Source organism: Humulus lupulus, chromosome 7, assembly GCF_963169125.1.
Source record: "Humulus lupulus chromosome 7, drHumLupu1.1, whole genome shotgun sequence".
NCBI classification, from domain to species: domain Eukaryota; kingdom Viridiplantae; phylum Streptophyta; class Magnoliopsida; order Rosales; family Cannabaceae; genus Humulus; species Humulus lupulus.
Genome location: NC_084799.1, coordinates 107,531,510 through 107,552,094, shown reverse-complemented (window position 1 = coordinate 107,552,094; position 20,585 = coordinate 107,531,510).

Genomic DNA, 20,585 nt, shown 5'->3' with positions numbered 1-20,585 from the left:
AAGGGGCCTGTTGTGTGCCAAGGGCCCAAGAGCCCCATCTCCCACCGTGGCCCCTGCATGCATTAGGTATCTCGCACCCCGCACCTCAAGATTGTGTCTCCTATGAGGACCTACAGAGTCTCCAACGTTTAGAGGCGTTAACAAGTGTAATTCGAAAGAGATCGTACAAGTACGGAGCTCATATGGGGTACGACCTGTAAGACCCTGTACGTCTGATTCAAATACTCATGCCAGACAAGTAGTGGGAGTACTAGGAGAGGGGACATGGCCTGCATACTTCTAACCAGATGTTAGAGTCGACACCACCACCAGTGCCACTACGCCTGGTGCCACTCCTCTGACATTCGTACAAAATAAGTAGTGGGGGGATCCTCACTACGTCTGACCATGTACTGGAGCCAACACCACTACCCCTGAGACCACTCTCCTGACAGTGTAATTGCGTACCATCTGGTCCCCTGGACCACAATGTATCAGGGGCCATTAGAGCCCACTATAAAAGGAACCACACTTCCACATGGAAGGGGGTTCGAAAAAACACTGTAGCATCATACCATAAGAAATACAAGTTCCTTTCACCATTTTCTTTCTACAACTATTCTTTAAGTTTCTGTTTAGATTTTTGAAGTTTTTCATTGATAAGCTCCATATTTCAATTTTTCTAACTTAACTTCGTTGACGAGTTCTCTCCGTCAACATATATATATATATAAATATACAATATATTTATAGGGGAATTCTCCTATAGGGGCTTCACTTTAAGCCCTACCGGTAGGGCTCTCAGTGTTCTCAACCCGTGAATAGTTTTCGGCGTGATTTTTTTTATGACCGTGTATATTGTAGCTATTTAGAGCATCCTGCAAATTTTCAGAAAATTCTGAATAGTTTACAGTACCGAAAACTAGGTTCATACATGTTGTTGCACGCGTGACTAATTTTTTTTATGCGTGTGGAAAACAACATGTATTGTTGTGTATTGTTGTTTTGTCTGACAAAAAATCTGAGAACTATTCTGAATTGTGTCTGTATTGTTGTGTATTTTGTTTTCTATATTTTTCTCTTCTTCTTCTATATCATATATATAGACTTATATTACCTTATTATTCATAATAATAATAATAGTAATATAAATATATTAGAATAATGATGATAGGATTTGATTTTAGGTAAATATCTAACTTACCAAATTTGAAAAACCATTTTCAAATTATTAAATAAATAAATAAACATAATAAAACCTACACCGATACAATATCAGTATATGTGGTACACGCATGACACAGTCTCTGGACTGTGTCATACGTGACCCACTATTCCCTTTTCAGGAATTTTACATTTTTTTATTTAATTATTTAATTAAAATTAATCTTCCACAAAATAAGGTGTTAATCTTTTTAAGGAATTTATGACAACCATATTTCAAAATTTAAATCTTAAATTGATGATCATCATTATCATCATCTTTTAAAATTATATAAATCAAAAACTATTTTTGACTTACCAATTTTATTTTCTCCCACTCAAATAAAATAATTAATTTCAAAAATTTATTTATTTATATATATATGAAATCCAAAAATTTATATATTTAAATTAATAAATATATTTTTGAAAATAAATAATTAATTATTCAACCTCAATTATCATATAATTGCATACTTGACCTGAAGAATAAAATTCTTTCAAATTCCCAAATTACAGTTATACCCTTGTATCAACTCTTACCTTGATATTGTGTTGATAGAGCCGCCCTGGGACCTATGGACTTATAATATCAAGCTCCAATAAATATTACATTATTAATCAAAGCTCTTTGATTAAATAATCATATTTATTAATCTCATGATTACTCCACTATAAATATGAGATTAAACTCTTGATAATTACAGACATATATTTACTGAATACTTTATTAAAGAATAAAGTGTCCATTGATATAATCATTACATACAACATTAATCTTCTATTAATGGTTCATAATTAAAAGGGAATATAATTATTGTTTTGCCCTTTTAGCTATATCTTGTTCCTAGTGTACCATTGACTTTACTAGTGAATGTTGTGTCACAACAAGTTTGCGACATGAGTGCTCATAACCTTTTCAGTTCCCAAAGACAACCCAATATGTAACCATTATTCAATCTATAAGAAGGCATAGATTCCTTATCTGTTAAACTACGTCCCCAGCCATATACATCATTGAGTCCCCAAAACAATTGTTCTTAGCCTGATCATTCTGACAAACCTTAACGCATGAATCAAAGGATCAGATGACAAATATAAGAGTTCATAGCAACCTCAGGATTAAGATCATCATGTATATGATCATCGTTTGATGTGTTTGATTACTATTACAAAACAGTTTTTAAACAAGTATTAGCAAATCACATTTGGTCCAGTTCTATATATCACTATATATCAAGTACCTCTACTAAAGTGTCCTACTACACTAGTAACCCGGATCTAGGGCAGATGTATTCATAATACTAGTGGACAGTTCTAGTAGTAATTAATCTAAAGATTCCATAACTTTATTTTACTGCGAACTGTTTCAAGTTTATTATCTTAATCTCGATCATCTCACAACTATATGAGATTAAGACCACATAGATAAACTTTAGAATTTTATGATATTTACTTAATATTATCATATAATATCGGATATAGTCTATATATATAATAATCCAATTCAAATATTTATTTCATTTAAAATATTTGTCAACTACATTTTCTTTAAGGGCACTATTCCTAACAATCTCCCACTTGCCTTAAAGCAAATTGAGGCATCTCTTTTAATATGTCAATCATATTCTCCTGACCGAATTTGTCTAACAAAGTCTTTGTTAACAGTTTTGTAAGAAAATGTTTTGAAGTTATCATCAAGATCATTACATTAATTATGTAAAATCGTCTTGAATTAAATGACACTTCATTTCATGTGCCTTATCCTCTCATGATTTCTAGTTCTTCTAGAATGGTTGTATCTCCATTGCTTTCGCAATGAGATACTATTAGTTTATTCTACTCTGAAACCCTTTGCAGAAAGGAAAAGAACTCAACTAAATCAAATAGCCTATTTTAAATGCTCGTAGCTGTCACATTTCGGCTTTTGTGGTGAAACATACAAATCTGAAATGTCTAACACATTTCTAGATTATTGTGTCCGTTCCACTGTTATGGAAGCTGATTTAAAATCAGTTCATCCTTTGGGATTTTAGGTCTCTGTCTAAATGCACATACATATAATCTCCATTATATTCCAGATAATCAAAATTAAGTCCTTATAATTATTCAATGACTCAATCCATCATGGATTGACAATTGCTGACTATTCCCACCTATTAACAATTGTCAATTAAAAAATTTAACATTCGATACATTAAACAGTATATCATTGAGTTTTAGGAATACTTTTCTCATGTCCTCTTTTCTAGTAAAAGAATAAATGGACATTATTATTTAGATAATACATTTTCCTTACTGGGAAGGTAAAAAACCTTTCTTGGATTTTGTAAACTAAAGTATTTAAGCTTCTCATCAATATAAGTCACTTGAGACAGTGCCAGAGGATTGTTCTTTCAATCTCTATAGATTAGAATGTAAAGAACATTCTTGGATTTTCTAAATCTAATATTTAGAAATGTTCAACTAACCATTCCTTTTCTTATCAACGACATCTTTACATCATTCCCAATGATTAGAACGTTTTCAATATTAAGAATAAGAATTTCAACAGAATCTTTCTAGTTGAGATCTTCAAATGATTTTGTCATGTCAGCCATTCAGTATAGACTACTTAGACATCCATATAAATTAATCTCATGATCCATGCATAAAGCAGTGGATAAGAGTATGTAAACAAATTCAAGTTGGGTTATAGTTGAAGATATTTATTCAAGTAATAAATTCCTCTTTCTATCATAGCCTTAGGCTATTAACCTAACTTTGAAACATCTGTACTTTCCTCTGTTCTCTTCATCTTGAATATCCTGTTTCAAACTGAAGTTCAATGAACTTTAGTTGGATGTTCAAGAATCCATATGACATAGAATTCCAAATTCCATTTCTAGATTCATGGTGTTTCAACCATTGTTTTCTGTAATAACTTTTTCATTTCATATACTAGCATGTGGATGGAGTATAGTTATATTGTGTTACACACAATTTAACTATCTTCACATTTATAATGGAGTAGTTACTAACTAACGCTCCCACTACAACAATTCTTTACAAAATTTGTGATATTCTTTGGTTTTATCATTGTTTAATTATCAGTAACTTGCTTAGTTGACTTGTAGTCATTATTTCTCGAACAACTTGACTAGAAAATTTAGTGATTATAATAATCATACTTAATCAAAGTAGCATTAAAGAGATACAAACTCTTTTGTAATATTTTATGATTATTAAAATGTTTCACTAAATGACTTCATGAAAATTTTTCAATTTATTCACATAACCACTTGTGAATCCCAACTTCTAACTCTTTGATGTTGTACAATCAAATATGTACAGAGTATAACAAGTGTTAAAATTATAGAAATAATAAAGACGATAATGATTGCTCATTATCTATTTAATCTTATCTAATATGATTATATTCAATTTCCAAAATACTAATTTTGCTTAGCATTCTAGTTGTATGTGAGTTGGGTTTGAATTCTAAGTTCACATGAAAATCACTTGAATTCCAAATTCGAGTTTAGACTTCCTTTTGATCAGATCAAACAAGTATCTAAGTGACTTTACTTTGAATGTTGCATGAAAATTTCTAGAAATTTTCTTTGCATTTGATCAAAGTTAAACATATCTTAAATAAATATCAATCAATATTGACTTACTATTTATTATCTCTTTTAGCTTTGAATATCAATCAACATACATCTCTATGTATTAGCAATTTTCATGTATTCTGGTCCTGATTCACAAGTTTTTGTTATTGAGTTTCTACTATTCTTGAGAATTTTTTTGGGTAATCGGGTTTAGGGAAAAAATACATAAAACAACAATGCTAGAATAGAGATTTTAGGTAATATATCATACAAAACAATGCTAAGAAGGAATATGGGGTATAGATGCACCGATTCCGGGTCCAAAATCGAAGTGAAAATTTGATTTTGAGTATTTTGGAAAAACTGGGTTTTTCCCGCCTGTTTTCGGAGTTGAAAAGTTTTTATGAAAAACTTTTCACATTCACTTTTTGATCTGTTTTTTTAACCTGCTCGCACGTTCATTGTGTTTTTATCAGGATGTTACTGGTCATATAAAAGCTTAACTTTTATACACGAGCAACATTTTCCTTGCTTTTCTCTTTCTTCTATCTATTGGTCGTAGAATTTTACTTCCCCTTTGCTCTTCTCAGATATTCATGCATGATCCCTAGGGAGGTGAGAGACCAATAGACAACGACCTTCTCGCTTTGCTGTTTGAGGATCAAGAACAACCTTCTTTTCCTTTTTCTGAGCCTGCAACCTCACACCCAAACCCTACGACCAGTCGTCCTTACAACCTGTCACATAACCAATCGAACATGGGTCGTGTCAAACATATTGCTCGTAGAAAAAAGAAACCCACAAACTCTCCTTCCAACTAACATGCAACCAATATCGAGGGTCCGTCAAGTGATCCTCAACCTTTAAAATTTTCACCACCAGATATCCAGCCCAAAGCTCATCCCCGTGATGGCCCTCGAGCAGAGATAGACTGGTACATTGCCCCTCCTAGCATCATATCAACTTAGATGGTGGCAAAATATCCCAAGAAGTACGGGCTTCCTGGGATTACTTTGTACAAACCTACACTCGACTAGATGGCAAACGTTCCCGGAGGCGCCTATAGCGCCTGGTTGAGGTATCATATAGAAGCAAGGGCATACTTGCCCTTGCACGACTTTTTCCAAGGGGTGGCCAATTTTTTCAAGGTCGCCCCTTTCCAAATAATACCCAATGGATATAGAGTACTTTCAGCACTATATATCTTATATAATCACAAAATATGGCCTGTGCTTACTCCTCATGAGATCAACTATCTGTTCGATCTCAAATCCAACCCCAATCAGAACAACACAGAGTTCTTTCAAATCTATCACCAGGAATCCGCTCGCACATTTCTGAGTGACATTACCTACAAGTCCAATGTTGGAAGGTACTTCCAAGAGTACTTCCTCACGACCAACTTAGTTGCAGAAAACATGGCCTTCACATGAGGAGGTAAACTTTTAATCTCTGATCGACAATTATCCAGTTATTTTTCATCTTTCCATGACCTTAGTTATTTTGTGCTGTATCTAGGTCCATGGCACCGACCAGACCCCACTCCAGAAATGGAGATAAGAGCCACAACCCTGGCTAGCATGAAAAATATAGAAAAAGAGTCAAGGAGCTGGTCACAGAGAGCAACTTAAGGCTGGTCGGCCTTTTAGAACCTCACCAGGAAGTGAGGGAATCCACCGCGGGGAGTGCCACTGGAGAGGGCACTAAAGGACAAGAAAACCCCGAGTTGCAGTAGGATGTGTCATAATCCTAGAGGCGCCGACCAACGAGAGTGACCATTCGAGAACCTATCCCCAGTACTTGAGCAGCTAATACCCCTCCCCATCATGGGAGGGGAAAACAAAAACTACCAGAATATACTGGTCCCATACTCGAATCTTCCGACGAGAACGGTATAGATTTCTCACTCTTAAATAAACTGCCTATCCCTTATCATTTATTTGATAGGGATGGTAACTTTAAATTTATGACCAATAGTTTTAGCTTGGACTTCTTCGAGGCAAATAGTGAATGTAACAATAGTTCTTTAGATATTGTAGCGACCAGTAATAATAGTTGGGTATACTACTTAGAATTTATTTTTAGTTTGTTTCTTTATTGTGCCAAACTATTTCGTGACATATCTACTCGTTTGTTTTTGTTTTGTAGTCATGCCATTCGATGACGCCCTCTATATCTACGCTTTTGTAGACACTCCAGCGAGCAAGAAGAAGTCGAGTAGAAGAAATCCTGGAGAAGGCAGTAGGGAACCTTCAAGAAAAAGGGCTCGACCCGAGGCCCCTCCAACTTCCATTTCTTCTAGATCAACTATGCCTCCTCCTCCTCCTCTCACTGATCCCTCCATCAACTAGATAGGGAAATGTTTGGCTACAGAATTGATGAGCAATGCCTATAGCTCAACAAATGACAAGCTGCAGAAATTGAGTAAGCACCGTCACAGCCAGGAGGCCTTTGCCTGTGTTCCTTCATTGAAACACAACCAAATCCTTGCTCGTGGGCTCAATGAACTCCTCAGTGTAAGTTTCTTCTATATTGTGTTTTAGTCGAACAACATTTCCTTTGATTATCTCTAAAAGCTTCATTCTTCTACTATTCGCAGGGTATCTTGACCATGAACAATGGATGGCGCCGCGCTGAGGAAGTCAATGTAAAGCATGCCAAGGAGATCAAGGCATGAAAAGCCAAGGTTAAGGCAGATGTCAAGGAGACCAAGGCATGGGAGGCCAAGGTCAAAGCAGCTGAAGACAAAGTTGCCATTTTTACCGAGGAGCTGAAGAAGAGCCAAGAAGATCTGGCCAAGGTTGTTGTTGCCAAGGAGAAGTTTAAGGAAGCCTCTGAGACTAATTATAAGGAAGCAGCCAAGCTTCAAGAGGATCTAGAGGCAAGCATGAAGGAGGCCGCTGGTCTAGAGGAGCGAGTCAAGCTGCTCGAGGAGAAAAACTTGGAGAGGTTCCAAGGAGCCACCTTCAATTGATTCTACATGTTTTGGAAGAATAATCTAGAGGCAAATTTTGACTACCTTCCCGGGCAGGTAAAACAAGCCGAACTCGCCAAGTGTGCTGCTCGCCTAGAGGAGGAGAAAAATGCTCAAAATGCCTCAGATTCCCTTGAAATTTCCTTGGCGACAGGCATCGATGGTGCTGACGAAGAAGCCGGACCTTCAGTTGACCAACAACCTCAGCAGGACCCCCCTTCAGCTGCATAGTAAACATTTTGTTTATGTAATTAAAACACCCAAACAAATTGTTCGTGGTGTTGAGGCAATTAGCTGCCTAGGGCAGCTTTACTTTCCTTTTATTATTTTTAATAACATCCGAGCAGCCATTGCTCGCGGTGTAAAGACGTTTCATTTTGATATTACAATACATTATCATTGCTATTATAACATCTACTCGTATGACCGAACTTAGCATAAAAATTTATTAAGATTTCACATAATTAACTAAATTTTTTGAAAAATACTCTAAGTGTCATAGTATGCTTTTCCTTATTTTGCTCATGTGTTTACATATGTTTATGTTGATATGCTTTGCTCACTTAGTATCTTATATGCCCCCCAAGTGATCGAGGAGTCTAAGGTTCTCGGTCACTTGCCATGACCAATACCTGTTCGAACATTACTTCTCGCGTACTTGTAAATAATCAATGATAATATAGCAAAACAACACACGTAATGAGCAAATACTTGTAATAAATACAATAATTGGCAAGAATAATTGGCTGCGCACACTTCCTTTTATTTCTCGTAATAAAATGGACAAGATTTGTGTCTGTACGAGTGATCAAAAATTTATCTTACACTTATAAGCGACCAACCATCTAGCTGCCCAGCCCTTCTTCACAAACTTGTAAAAAGTAAAATTAATAAAAGCCAATTCTTTAAAAAGAATTGTTCATTGATAATACTTGCGCAGGTGTTCTCCATTCCAATAGCGAGGAACGAGATCTCCGTTTAAGCGAGAAAGTTTGTATGTGCCTGGTTGAAGAATTTCTTCAATTTGATATGGACCTTCCCAGTTTGGTCCGAGTACTCCAGCAACCTGATCGCAAGTGTTAAGAAAAACTCTTCTAAGTACCAAATCTCCCACATCAAGTTTTCTTTCGCCTACTTTAGAGTTAAAATATCGAGCGACCTTTTGTTTGTATGCTGCAACTCGAAGTTGAGCCTGCTCGCGCCTTTCATTGACCAAGTCCAAAGACTCCATTAACAATTGATTATTCGTGCTCTGGTCGTATGCTAGCCTTCTATGCGATGGTGGATCTAACTCAATGGGTAACATGGCTTCATACCCACAGGCCAAGGAAAATGGCGTATGGCATGTTGCTGTTCGGTGAGATGTCCTGTACGACCAAAGTACTTCTGGAAATTGTTCTGACCACGCTCCCTTTGCTTCTTTGAGCCTTTTCTTCAGTGTGTCCTTCATAGTTTTGTTAACAACTTCTACCTGTTCGTTGGCTTGTGGATGAGCGATTGACAAAAGGCTCTATGTGATACCATGTTGCTCACAAAAATCGGTGAAAAGGTCGCTGTCAAATTGTGTGCCATTATCTGAGACAATTTTTTTCAGCAAGCCATATTGGCATACAATGTTTATGACAACAAAATCCAATACTTTCTTGGTCATGATCGTTGCGAGTGGCTCAACTTCAGCCCACTTAGTAAAGTAGTCGACAACAACTAATGCATACTTGACATTCCCTTTTCCTGTAGGCAAAGATCCGAATAGGTCAATTCCCCAAATCGTGAATGACCATGGGCTTTGCATCTGTTTAAGCTCATTTGGGGCTGCTTGAGGTATCTTGGAAAATCATTGGCATTGAGTATCCTTGTATATATAAGACTCCATGGATCAAAATAAACCGAGTCGATTGCCTTTGAAGCATCCTTGCCTTATTCCTATCTGATGGTAACACTCCTTGTTCGAGATATTGTATGATGGGAGTCATCCATGTGTCAGACTCTTGTATTATTAGCGAGGATTATACTGTTTGGATGCTCAGTGCTAATAAACATTCGACCAGTACTATGCTCAAAGTATCAACATCTTTGGCGCTTTCTAACTTGGCTAAGGCATCGACGTTTGAATTCTGGTCGCAAGGTACCTGTTGGAGAGTATACTTCTCAAACTGTGCTAGTAAATCCTTCGCCTTGTTTAAATAAGCAACCATCTTGAGACCCATAGCCTGATATTCTCCAATAATCTGATTAACTACTAGCTGGGAGACATTATATATTTCTAGTGACTTTATTCTCATATCCTTGGCTAGTCTTAATCCTGCGAGCAGAGCCTCGTACTCGACTTCATTTTTGGAGGCTGTAAAGTTGAATATGATCGCGCAGTGAAATCAATGCCCCTCGGGGGTGATTAAGATTAGCCCTGCCCCCGCGTTGTGCTCGTTAGAGGACCCGTCTATGAACAATTTCCAGGTAGGGGTTTGATTTTGATCATCGGTCTCTATTATTGGTTCGCTGGTAGGGAGTCTGGTGAATTCAGCAACGAAATCTGCCAAGGCTTGTTGTAGCGTCCCAAATTTGCTAATAAGGCTTAGGGCCTTGATTAGCATGCCTGGAGGGAAATAAGTGATTTATAATTACAATATGTGTATTTGTATGAGTATGTGATTAGAGATGCATGTTTGTAATTTTAGCCCATTGAGGGCATAAATGTGATAATTGTAATAATTGTGATATATCTATGTTGCACGATCTAAGACAGTCCTAGGGAACGGTGAGCTAGAAAGTCACAACGGGGTCGAATACCTGACTCGGGGCGAGTCGAGGGGTATTTCGGGTGTTAGGCATTTTATGGGGTTATCGGGTTATGGAAATAAATATTTGGAGATATATTTGAGGTTAGAATGTTTAGGAGAGAATATTTGGGAAATTTACCATTTTGCCCTCGGGGATATTTTTGGCACCCCGAGCCTTTGAGATAACCTTAGAAACTTAAGTTAAATAAAACAAAACCAAAGAAGCTTTTAGAAAATTAGAAACTGACCCTCTTTCTTCCTCTCTCTCTTGGTGTTTTCTCCCTTTGGAAACTTGGAGCATTTTGGTGGAAACTAACCAAAGATCAAGGATTTTGAGCTGGGATTTTGGGAGCTAGAAGCTTGGAGCTTAGGGAACTAATCCAGGGGTTAAACTCAGCTCAAGGTAAGCTCTTAACTTAGTGAATTGTATTGAATTGCTGCTGGTATTTTAGAGTCTGCATGTGAGCTAAGATGAGAATTGCTCTTGATTATATGGGGGAGTTTTGGGGATAGTTTCTGATGGGTTTTGTAGCTAGGATTACTTTGGAAATGTTGTGATGATTGAGTGGAATTGTTAGGTTAATTTTGGGATAAATTGGCTTGGTTTTCGTGGTGAAAATGGAGGATTTTTCTGGGTTCGAAGGGTCGGGACACGACATTGTTCTTGCTGAGCCGCGACCTTCTAGAACAGATTGGAGGCCAGGAAGAGGGGCGGGCCGCAACGCGCCTGCCCTGTTTTGGGGTTGGAGGTCTCTGGTTGGAGGCGGGCTGTGGCATGGCCTCATGGGTCGCGACGCTTAGTGCATTTTTGGGCTTTAAAGAGGTTTTAGGCTTGGGAATCCAAAAGTTAAGGCTCAGGATGGATTTTATCACCCGGATTGATAGAATTCAAGGTCTCGGAGACTAGAATTATCAACCAAAGTTATTTAATGGATGGATATTGTTGGTGCGTTGTGACTAGGGTTTCAGCGAGGCTCGGACTAGGGGACTGTGCTCGGGACATCGGTGCTTGGAAAGCTCAGGACACAGGTAAGAAAACAGCTGTTTTCGTAGAGCTTGTGTTGCAGGGCACGACCCTATATCATTGTGTTGCAGGGAGTAGCCCTTTGAATGAGTTTATACATGTTTAAGTATCTGCTTAATTATGATATGTGTGTTAGGAGTGTATCCTAAAAGCATGTAAAGACATTTTTTTTTCTGTGAATAAATAAATACAATGGTTTATTATTATTGTCATATTTAGATTGTTAAATTATTGTTTGAATAATTTTGTAAATATCAGAAAAATTCCATATTCATTATTGAGGATGTGATCTTGTATTAGTACGAGAGAATTAAGATCACATGAATGAATAAAAATAGTCAACAACAATAGATTAAAGTTATGGAATTCTTTAATTGGAGTTGTAAGTACGGTTTACTGAGTATCATAATGATACAAATAATCTAGATTCGGATTATTGATGTGGAAAGACATCTCGGTAAAGGTGCTTTATATAATATGATTATATATGACATGGACCGATATGAATTAAAGTCTTTATCCAAAAACCATTTAACAATAAAGACTTGTAATTCATATCATAACTGATGATCATTTATAGATCAACCTAAATCCTGAGTGTTCATGAACTCCTGTTCATGTTTATTAAATCTTTTGATTCATTCGTTAAGGTCTCTTTAAAGAATGAGGCTAATGACTTTTGTTTTGGAGATTTAATATCATGGATGGCTGGGAACATGTATCAACAATACGGAATCTAATCTTTCCTAACGGATCGTATATTAGTTCCCTTAAGGGTTAATTCTGGAACTGAATGATTTTGAGCTCAAATCTATAATTAGATTATAGATTAATTATTCACTAGTGAATTAATGGTACTTAAGGAATAAGAAGTAAATTAGAAAGGTAAAATGGTAATTCTTCCATTCTAATTTATGAACTAATTAATTAGAGGGTTGAACTATTGTAAGATGGTTATATCAATGGACGACTTAAGAAAAAGATTTCTGTAAAAGTATATCTATAACATAAAGAGTGCAATTCTGAATTTATAGTGGAGTAATATCAGAATTAATAATTTAACTATTATAATTAAAGAGTTTAATTATTTAGTTTCAATTTATTGGAGCTTAATGTTATAGGTCCATGGTCCCCGAAATGGCTCAAACAATCAATGTCAAAGGCAAATACAAAAATGGGCAAAAAGGACTTATGTGATAAGTAAAATATTTTTCTATGTATCAAACATAATTATTGATTAATTATGTGTAATTAATTAATTATTTGATTTATCAGAAATATAATTAATTTTGAATTAATTTATTTTTGGGATTTTTGGTATTTAAATAATAATAAAAATTGGGAAAAATCACATGCCTGCACGTGCATGTGGTACACGTGTGGCACGGTGCACAGGCACTGTGCTACACGCATAAGAGATGGACTGAGTCTCTTGATTCCACAATTTTAGTTATTTAAATATTAAATAAATAATGAGATATTTTAATATGATTAAAATATTATTATTTAAACAAAAATCTGATAATTGATCAGTTATTTTGAATTTGTTTAAAATAACAAATATTTTAATATATTGGATATTATTAAATATGGGATATCAGTTTTCACAGAACGTAAGTTTTCAGGGATAGAAAAATATCTATGATTCTCTTAGAGAAAAGAGAACAGTGACAAAAACAAAGGTCATTGTTCTTCAAAAAACCTAGGTCCAAACTTTATCAGATCTCATGTGTTGAGAACATCTGATAAATAGTTATTGCCTATTATTTGTATAGCGAGCCCACACTCGTTCTTTGTGTGCCTGAGAACATTTTGGAAGATCATGGTGTGAGATCTCAAGGATTCAGCCATACGAAAAGATAGCAGCAAGGAAGGACCTGAGGTAATTTTTCTATTCTTGTCCTTGATTCAATATATATATGAGTGTGAAGAAGTAGATCTAGAAATCTTATGGGATTAATCTGACAATTTGATTGTTGTTCCGCTGCGCATAATCTCTGATTTGATCAATAAAAACCAACAAATGGTACCAGAGCAATCTTCACATATATATGTATTGAATCTGTGTGGGTTTAATTTTATGCATTTATTTATGAATGGATGGCTTAATGTGATTGAATGCGTGGGAATGTTGAATCGTTAATTGTATGGTGTTTTTGGGTTAGGATTTGTTTATGATTAGATCATTGTGTAAGCCATTAAAGGGCATAGGATTTATGTAATTTTATTTGGTTTTCGACACCATAAAATTGTAATGCCGATCACACAAAAGTCAGAACGGAGCCCGGAATTCAGAAATCAGCCACCGCACCTCCGAGGCCAACCTCCGAGGCACTGCCCGACGTCGTACGGACGCCGTACGACGTGTCCGTATGGTCTGCCCCGGCGGCCCCGTTTTGACGCCGTGTGGCCTCGCTTGACGGTCCAGAATTTTTTTTTTCTTCTGAAATTAATCTGTTATTTTTTTTAAAATTTTAAAATGTTTAAATATCCTATTTTTGAAATTTTATATTTAAACAATGAGATATTTTTGTTGTCTTAACAAACTTTTTTGAATATCTTGTTTAAAATTTATTTTTTCAAAATAACAGATTTAAATTCATTTCAGTTTTAATTAAAAGTTGTTTTAATTAAAAAGAAAAATAAAAAGAATGAATATTTAAAAGTTTGTTTTAATTAATCAAAAATAATTTGAAAATTGTTTTCTTATTATTGTTCTGGACCAACAATGCCACAAATCCTACCGACAGTAAAGTAAAGAAGCCCGATGGAGATCAAGGCAGTTTTATTTTATTTATTTTAATTTTATAAAGTGGTTGTAAAATTAGAAATACCCAAAAGCACCCGGTTCAACATTTATTGTTTATTTATTTATTTAAATAATTATTCTCATATGGTTAATGTGATTGATAACATGTTCATGCATTGTATGCCATACATGAAAACCCACACAGTTATAATCATGCATCTCATTAGTAGAAACATGATTATTAGGATTGTCCTATATGTTTATATGAATTGTTTTGTGAAATCAATTGCATGTAAATTACTTAGTTTTATTTTGAAAACTTGGTAAAATATAACACCAAATTTTAAGTCTTTATGACTTAATTTCTTTAAACCAACTTTATTTTAAAAGGTGTTTTTTAGTAAAGTTTAGATGAACATGATTGGTAATTTAAAATTGGATATGCACCTAGAAACTCGCTTTCTTTCCAATTTTAATTATGTTCATAAAGTTTAAAGAAACTGTAATTAATTTGGAATTAATTAGGTTAAAAACACTTATTTCAAAATAGTGAGCGGGAGAGGGTTAATATCTCAAACATAACCCATGGTCTCCATTATTAATATAACACCGTGAGATATGAATAGCACCTCGCGACGGCTTTGTTTTTGTCCCCCTAAGGAAGGTGTCTGGACATATCAATAGCAAGGTTATATTTCTTACATAGATAGGAACTAATGATGTATTTTAGGCTTGACCGACCCTAAGGCGGCATGTCCTAAGTTAAGTCATGAACTCCGAAATAATGGGTTACACTCACAAAGTTATGATTAAGCTTGAGAGTGGATAATCATAACTTAACCAAACTAAGCGGTACTTTAATGTTTAAAAGATAAAATAAAGAGTTATTTTAAGTATTAAACAATAAAGATAAGAATGTCTTATAAATTCTCTAAAATTAATTTGACCGACCCGAAGACGACACTTTAATTGTTAGAACATTTTATCGTGGATATTAATCTTTATTTTATGTGTTTTAATTGTGCTCATGCATCACGTTTAATTTCTGAAACTTTGATATTTATTTTTCTAAATATAATAATAATATTTATTTGTACTTATTTATTACCAGCAAAATGTCTATTGGTGAATCACACACCGATGATTTTCTCAAATCCTTGGTTTTTGAACCTGGAAATATGAAATACTGGTTTCGAGGCATGTTGATTATATTTTCTTATAAGAAGATGATGTCAACTGTCTGTGAAAAACCTCCAACAGAACCACCTCTGGCTACTAGCTATGAAGTAGAAGAGAAATATGCAGATTGGATGAAATCCGATCGTATGGCACGTTATTGCATGCTTTCCACCATGCCTGACGAAACAAAGGAAAAATATATACACTATGACTCAGCCCATGAGATGTGGCGAGCAATGACAGAGGAAGTCTGTGCTGAGAGTCATCGTTTATATCAAACGAAAAAGGTAAATAAGATTTACATATATTTTTTCAACTTTGAATAATAGATTCAAATACAATGAATATCAGATTCAAATTTTTGGATAGTAGATTAAAAAATATATGCCACTAAACTATTTTTCTTTTGTCTTTCCTTCTGCAGAATCAGAACCCTGAAAAGGAGGAAGAGACTGATGAGGATTTTGGTAGCAAGTAAGGAGCTGGAGAAGTTGGAGAGCAATAGTTTTTATTTAGTAATTTTATTGTTAGTTGAACAATTTAAATTGCTTTATTTTGTTTTAGAAATTTTAGATTTCATTAAACAAAGAAAACTACAGTCTAGAAATTTAGTTTATTGTTAATAATTTTGATTATTAATGTTTGGAAACTTATTTCTATTTTGCATGACATTTATTTCTTTTATTAATAAAGTAGTTATTATTTAAAGAAATTATCTATTTATTTGTTATGCAAATGCTTTGGGATGAACAAAGTTTACATATTTATAATGAATGACAAATTTTTATAATTTTTGAAATATTTAAAAACAACTAATCCTAGATCTATTAAACTGATTCCGATAGTGAAACATATCTGTGACACTTGCGATTGGACCATATTGGTTTAGACAGAATAAATAGGCTTGTAAAGGACAGTCCTTTAGGAGAACCATTTATTGGATCTCTCCCTGTTTGTAAATCCTGTCTAGAAAACAAAATGACCAAGAGACCTTTCTCTGCTAAAGGTTCAAGAGCCACATGACCACTTCAGCTAATACATATGGATTTTGCAATCCACTTAATGTACAAGCGAGAGGAGGTTGTGAATATTTCGTCACTTTCATTGACGATTATTCGAGATATGGTTACCTATACTTATGCAAAGAAAATCTGAGACTTTTGGAAAGTCCAAAGAATTTCAAGCAAAGGCTAAAAAGCAATTAGGTAAATCACTAAAAAGCACTTCGATCTGATCGAGGAAGATAGTACTTGGACTGTGAATTCAAGAACCATCAACGTGAGCATGGCATTCAATTCCAACTCACTACACCTGAAACAACACAGTATAATGATGTTTCAGAAAATCGGAATAGAACATTATTAGATATGGTTAGACAAATGATGAGTTTCTCATCATTACCACTGTCATTCAGGGGCTATACAATTCAATGTGTTTTATACACATTGAATGATGTTCCACCTAAGTCTATCCAAAAGACATCCATAGAATTATAGAATGGTTGTAAACTTAGTTTACACCATTTTAGAATTTGGGGGTGTCGTGCACATGTGCTTAAAGGAAAGACCGGGAAGTTGGAAACACGCTATGAAGTGTGTATGTTTGTGGGATATTCCAAAGAGACTAGTGGTGGATTTTTCTATAGTCCAAAGAAAATAAAACATTTGTATTAACAAATGCAACTTTTCTTGTATATGACTATGTTAATAACCACAAACCTCGCAGTAAGATTGTACTGGAGGAGATGGTCTCAAATAAAGTTGCAAAGTCACCAGCAATAACCAATGAAAAACGACAAGAGGAAACTGCTAGTTCTAGTCAGAATAGTAGAGAGCTTCATCATAGTGGGAGGGTTAGTAAGTAACCCAAACGCTATGAACACGAAGTTCAAATACTTGTGTTTGACACAAACAAAGACGATCCATTGACTTTTGAAAATGCAATGAATCATTCTGACAAGGAAAAATGGCAAGAAGCCATGAACCAAGAAATGGAATCAATGTGTTCCAATTCTGTCTGGGTTCTTGAAAATCCACCTGAGAATATCAAACCCATTAGTTGCAAGTGGAAGAAGAAAAGAGGAGCGAATGGGAAAGTAGAGACTTACAAAGCAAGGCCTGTAGCCAAAGGTTACACACAGAAAGAAGGGGTTGACTATGAAGAAACCTTTTCTCCTGTAAGAAGGGGTTGACTATGAAGAAACCTTTTCTCCATAAGCCATGCTAAAATCCATTTGTATACTCTTGTCCATAGCTGTGTGCATGGATTACGAGATCTTGCAAATGGATGTCAAAGCAGCTTTTCTGAATGGATACCTTGACGAAACCATTTACATGTCTCAACCAGAAAGGGTTCGAATTAAAAGATCAAGAGCAAAAGGTTTGCAAGCTTCTTAGGTCCATTCATGGACTCAAACAAGCTTCTAGATCTTGGAATCTTAGATTTGATGACACAAGAAAAACATTTCGTTGTTGAACAAAATGTTGATGATCCTTGTGTCAATAAACAAATCAAAGATGGTATAGTAGTATTCCTCGTTCTTTATGTTGATGATATCCTACTCATTGGGAATGATGTAGAGACATTATCAAATGTAAAGAACTGGTTAGCTGAAAAATTCCAAATGTAAGATTTGGGAGAAGCCAAGTATGTTCTGGGCATTAAGATTCTTAGAGCTAGACAGAACAAAACTTTGGCACTGTCTCAAGCAACTTATATTGATAAGCTGTTAGAACACTTTAATAAGCAAAACTCCAAAAAGGGTGATATGCCAACCCATTATGGAGTATTCCTTTCCAAAGAGTAGTATCCCAAGACACCTCAGGAAAAGGAAGACATGAGACAGTATCCCTATGCCTCAGCAGTAGGCAGTCTAATGTACGCCATGTAGTGTACAAGACCTGACATTTGCTATGCAGTAGGGATTGTCAGCTGTTATCAATCCAATTATGGATTGAGTCATTGGATTGTAGTGAAGAATATTCTCAAGTATCTTATAAATACAAGAGATTATATGCTTGTATATTCAGGTGGAGACCTGAACCCCACTGATTACACTGATTCTGATTTTCAATCAGAAAGAGATAGTCAGAAATTGACTTCTGGATCAGTGTTTATTCTTGGGGGAGGAGCATTAGTCTGGAAAAACATTAAGCAAACCAGCATTGCAGACTCCACCATGGAAGCCGAGTATATAACGGCTTGTGAAGCAGCTATGGAGGCTCTGTGACTCAAAAGGTTCTACTCCGATCTGAAAGTTGTTCCAGAAGTGGAGAAACCACTTGTTCTTTACTGTGGCAACAGTAGAGCAGTGGCCAATTCTAAAGAACCAAGAAGCCACAAGAGGGGAAAGCATATAGAGCGCAAATACCAGTTAGTCAAAGAAATCGTACATAAAGGAGATGTGTCCATCAGAACATAACCTTGCAGACCCGTTCACAAAGACGCTTCCAACAAAGCAATTCGAGGGTCATGTACGTAATATGGGATTGAGAGAAATGCCTCACTTGCTTTAAGTACAAGTGGGAGATTGTTAGGAGTGTGTCCTAAAAGCATGTAAAGACATTTGTTTTTCTGTGAATAAATAAATACAATGGTTTATTATTATTGTCATATTTAGATTGTTAAATTATTGTTTGAATAATTTTGTAAATATCAAAAAAATTCCATATTCATTATTGAGGATGTGATCTTGTATTAGTACGAGAGAATTAAGATCACATGAATGAATAAAAATAGTCAACAACAACAGATTAAAGTTATGGAATTCTTTAATTGGAGTTGTAAGTACGATTTACTGAGTATCATAGTGATACAAATAATCTAGATTCAGATTATTGATATGGAAAGACATCTCGGTAAAGGTGCTTTATATAATATGATTATATATGACATGGACCGATATGAATTAAAGTCTTTATCCAAAAACCATTTAACAATAAAGACTTGTAATTCATATCATAACTGATGATCATTTATAGATCAACCTAAATCCTGAGTGTTCATGAACTCCTGTTCATGTTTATTAAATCTTTTGATTCATTCGTTAAGGTCTCTTTAAAGAATGAGGCTAATGACTTTTGTTTTGGAGATTTAATATCATGGATGGCTGGGAACATGTATCAACAATACGGAATCTAATCTTTCCTAACGGATCATATATTAGTTCCCTTAAGGGTTAATTCTGGAACTGAATGATTTTGAGCTCAAATCTATAATTAGATTATAGATTAATTATTCACTAGTGAATTAATGGTACTTAAGGAATAAGAAGTAAATTAGAAAGGTAAAATGGTAATTCTTCCATTCTAATTTATGAACTAATTAATTAGAGGGTTGAACTATTGTAAGATGGTTATATCAATGGACGACTTAAGAAAAAGATTTCTGTAAAAGTATATCTATAACATAAAAAGTGCAATTCTGAATTTATAGTGGAGTAATATCAGAATTAATAATTTAACTATTATAATTAAAGAGTTTAATTATTTAGTTTCAATTTATTGGAGCTTAATGTTATAGGTCCATGGTCCCCGAAATGGCTCAAACAATCACTGTCAAAGGCAAATACAAAAATGGGCAAAAAGGACTTATGTGATAAGTAAAATATTTTTCTATGTATCAAACATAATTATTGATTAATTATGTGTAATTAATTAATTATTTGATTTATCAGAAATATAATTAATTTTGAATTAATTTATTTTTGGGATTTTTGGTATTTAAATAATAATAAAAATTGGGAAAAATCACATGCCTGCACGTGCATTTGGTACACGTGTGGCACAGTGCCTGTGGCACAGTGCACAGGCACTGTGCTACACGCATAAGAGATGGACTGAGTCTCTTGATTCCACAATTTTAGTTATTTAAATATTAAATAAATAATGAGATATTTTAATATGATTAAAATATTATTATTTAAACAAAAATCTGATAACTGATCAGTTATTTTGAATTTGTTTAAAATAACAAATATTTAATATATTGGATATTATTAAACATGGGATATCAGTTTTCACAGAACGTAAGTTTTCAGGGATAGAAAAATATCTAGGATTCTCTCAGAGAAAAGAGAACAGTGACAAATACAAAGGTCATTGTTCTTCAA